Here is a 4,089-nt window from a genome sequence, read left to right as displayed (position 1 = left end):
GGCAGAGGAGGGGCTGGGCGATGCCTGGGGGGGCCGCGCCGCCCCCCGAAACCCCGCTGCAGTGGCGCGCCGGGCGAGCGTGCTTTGCGCCGGGCTAGCGTGCATTAACGAGCTCATTAAGTGATGGATGCGCTTAATTTTCCTGTCAAACGCGGACTTCCCTTGTAAACATGTCAATTGAGAGAAGTTCGAGCTTGTCGCTGGGGTTTGCGGCTGGGGTAACGCGCAGGTGGAAGAGAGCGCTGCGGCCCCCGTGGCCCCGCGCAGCCCCCCGCGTGCTGACCGCGGCCCCTCGCCCCGCACGGACGCGCGTTTGACCTCCTGCAGCATGCACAAGCACATGCAGTATATATATATGTAAAAAATATTGTGTATATAACCTGCTGGGCCGGTGCATATTGCCATTCCCTGGGAGAGCTGCAAGGAGATGCAGACCTGCTCCAGCTCGGGGCTGACACAAGCCGGGCTTTGTGCTAGCTGAAGCCTCAGAAACACGTGGTTTTTGGCTGCAGCCTGCACGGACGGAGGCCGTGGCCGCGGCGAACGGTCACCCCGAGCAGCGCGGCAGGGTCGGCCGTCCTGCCACCTCTTCGGCTGAGGCTCGCGCTCGCCAGGGCTACGCGAGAGCTGTCGGTAACTCCTGCTGCGATGCAGGAAAGCGCAGGACTCCCCGTTTTCTTCCGGGCTCCGCTGCGCAGGGGGTGTCACGCGCGGTTTGCGCTGCAGCGGGACGGCTGCTCCGCGTGTCCAGCCCCAAAACAGTTTTGTTTTTTTTAATTTTCTAAGAAACAACAGCGAATAGAGAATTTGTGAAATCGATGGGATGTGACTTATTCTGATTTTCCCGGAAGACTCTCAGTGAGGTCCAACCTTGCCAAGCGCACCGAGGGGACGACCAGCTGCCCGGGACGCGCGAACCGGCCGCGAGGGTGAAAGTGCCGCAGCCGGAGCGATGGGCTCGGCTCAGCGCCGCTCCCCAGACGTCCCAGGTCCGTTCCTGGGCTGGCGACGGCTATAAATAAGCTGTTTTTGATTGATTCATTTTTATTTCTGCTAACTTTTATCACAAAACAGCAGTCACCGAATCGACACCTCGGCTCCCTCAAGCATATTCCCTCCGGTGTCATTTTTTGATAAATGCCAGGAACAGCCCGGCAGCGGGAGGCCGCTATCCCGCGACGTGCTCCGCGCTGCTCGCGTTATCTCCGGAATAACCCGGGTGCCTGCGCAGCCCCCGGTGCTCGTGGTGGGGGCCGGGGGCACCGCGCTCGCAGCCGGGCGCAGCTCGCCCTCCGCGTCTCGCCCTGGGACGGCTTCGCAGCCGCCTGCCCGAACCAGGACCGGGGTTGTCTCAGGTTTCGGAGCCTCCCGCCTTCCCCTGCCCTTTTCTTCCCCAAAATTCCCCATGCAACACCACCAGCCGAGCAGCACGGAGCGAAAGCAGGGCTGTGCGCGGGGCCAGCCGTGCCGCCGGCCTCCCACTCCCGCACCGGCGCAGGCGACTGCGGAGAGGCACCGCGGGCAGGGAGGAGCCCCGGCCGCTGAAACCCCGCCGGGCTCCGGGTCCGGCCGCTGCTCCTCCGCGCCGGGGACGTGCCATCGCCTCGCGTCAGCCGTGCGCTGCCTCAGTGTTTATTTTTGCTAATATGACACAATTAAAGGGTAATCGTAGCTGTACCTTTCACACCGCGTCAGGCGAGATGAGTGCTGCTGAAAGGATGATACTAACGTGACACGATAGGACGTCGTTAACGTGATGAAACGTTCAGGTCATATTAATATAGGAAAGAAGGGAGTGAGAGCTTTGATCTGTCTCACCCTTCTTGGGTCATTTGCTGCTGCGCCCGGGAACGCGGGGCCGCGTCCGCTCCCTCCCGGCTGGCGCAGCCCTGCCGTGTCCGTGCAGTCAGAGGCAGCAGGACAGGGAAAAGATTCGAGACCTGCAGCTCCTGCATCCTGGTCCGTGCAGGCGGGGATGGCTCAGGCCTCCCACCGCTCTGCCCGCTCCAAGCGCTCCGCTTCCCGGGCACTTTCCACTCGGAGCAGCCCCTTCAATCTGAAACTTTGAGGCATGGTGGCAAAACTTGGAGGAAATAATTAACAATTATTTCACAGGAGAAGGTTCCAGCTGGAGCAGTATCTGCTGGTTGAACATATATCTAACAAAGGATTGTTATTTAAGCAATAACCCTTGAGAAATTGGTCGTTACCAGCATTAAACGACTCAGCCCATTGCCAAGGATGGTTAACGCTCTAATAAACTGGTCATTAACTGCAGTAACAATGAATTTCGAGGGGATTATTGCTATTATAAACCTTAATCAATGGTTTATAACAGCAATAATGTGGTCCTTTCTTTTAATGGTAAGTAGTGCGGCATGAGCAGCCTGCTTGGAAATATTTTCAGTCTGGCTGATAAGACAAAAGCAGGCGTTCAAAACCCTAAACATTTCTGGGGAGAAAAAGACCAAACAAGATCCCCAGTGAGAGGGATGATGTGCTGGCCACAGCGTTTGCTAGATGCAGATGTGCAGATGCAGATGTGCAGAGCAGGCACCGAGCTCGGACAAGCCTGGGCCGGGCGGGAAAGGCAGAGCCCCAGAGGAAAGCGCGGCGGGGAGAGGGAGCCCCGCGGACGGCCTGCCCGGCAGCCGGGCACGGGCAGAAACACCGTGCCTGAGTTAAACCCTGGGAGATGCTGCCATTAGCTGGGTTTCGGAGTCGCTGCATGATCCCCCGGTGAGGAGAGGCCCTGGGTGGAGCGGCAGAAAGACCCCGTCCGGGGATAAAGGATGGGCCCCAAGCCCAGCGTCGCGCACACAGAGACCCCGGCAGCAGGCAACCGCTGCCCCGAAGAACAGGATCCATCTCTGCCTCCGCACAAAGAACCACTCACGTTTTTCTGGTCATAAACTGCCCAGTCTCTAAACCCAGCTGCTGCACCGCGCTTGGCTCTGCACGTGCTGCTGCTGCTGCTGCAAACCCTGCAGCTGAAAACGTCCCAGCTCCCCGTTCCCTTTTCTTTTCCCGGTGCTCTTCTGGAGACTCTTATTACTGCTTTTGTTTCCATGTGAGACAGATATGTTGACTATTCACAAAGTGAAAAAGCCGAGAAATAGGCAGGCTAATCCTCGGCCTGCAAAGGACCCGGGGAATTAAAGAGCTGAGGCAGCAGCCGCTGCGGCCGGCAAGTGGGATGGGAGACCCTGAACCCGGCGGATTTTCCCGGAGGCGGATGCGGAGCGGGGCCTCTGCTCCCGCTCCCTGGGGACGAGGAGCGTTTGCACCCTGGAGACCCAGGGAGTTCGGCTCTTCCCCTTGGTGTTTGGAGGCCTCATCCCGGCTCCGCACGGACCTGCTGCTGCGGAGGCAGCTCCGCTCCCGCTTCCCAGCGCAGGGCAGAGCTGGGGGCTCCCGCGGAGGCCAGGGAGGATCTCCAGCGACTTCGGCTAGCAGCAAGCCTCGAGACAAGGACGAGTTGTAATTATGCCCTGGCTTAAATGGAGATTTCCCCTCTTCTGTACTTGAGATTTTTATGGATCTTCAGAGCAGCTTCTCAGTCCCGCTCTTCTCTCCGCGCTGCCCTCGCTAAGCTGGAGGAGGAACTCCTCGGCTGCGGCCAACCGGAGCGAGGCCACCAGGACTTTGGGGCCTTGGGCGGGTTCTGGCCAACTTTCCGACGTCCTTCCGACACGGTCCCCCCCGTGCCTTGCTCAGCGTGGCTGTCGGCGTCCCTTCCCGCGGAGGGGGTGATCGCTAACGTCTCCTTCTTCCCTTTTTTTTCCGAAGAAGGCTGTACCGGAATAAATTGGAAAGTTTACTTCATGTAGCATGGAAATAAAAAAGCTCATTCAGAAAGTTAATGATTTATTTTATAGTTTCATTATCAGGGTCACATTACTCAATAGCATTTCAAACATGTCATTTGTACAAACTATGGTAATTAAAATTTATAACGTACTTCATCAGCGGCATATGAATCTTTTAGCCAGCACTCTGCTGTCATATAAACAGTGTAATTTCAGCTGCAATTCACCCTTTATTGGCTCTCATTTGTGATTTAACAGCCATCAATGACTGTGCTATAAA

The 4,089-nt window shown here is 57.5% G+C and overlaps 1 long non-coding RNA gene across 1 annotated transcript in view; it reads left to right on the top strand.

Annotated features, from left to right (window-relative positions):
* The window catches only part of LOC135323672 (uncharacterized), an 8,084-nt gene extending 4,221 nt beyond the window's left edge, over nucleotides 1–3,863 (top strand). The window contains exon 2 of the long non-coding RNA XR_010385149.1: nucleotides 1–3,863. This exon is cut by the window's left edge and continues 237 nt beyond it. This is a non-coding gene — a long non-coding RNA (uncharacterized LOC135323672).
* Nucleotides 3,864–4,089: the final 226 nt, after the last annotated feature.

The sequence above is a fragment of the Dromaius novaehollandiae genome, chromosome 26 (assembly GCF_036370855.1).
Source record: "Dromaius novaehollandiae isolate bDroNov1 chromosome 26, bDroNov1.hap1, whole genome shotgun sequence".
Lineage (NCBI taxonomy): Eukaryota > Metazoa > Chordata > Aves > Casuariiformes > Dromaiidae > Dromaius > Dromaius novaehollandiae.
This window is presented reverse-complemented; position numbering and strand designations above follow the sequence as displayed.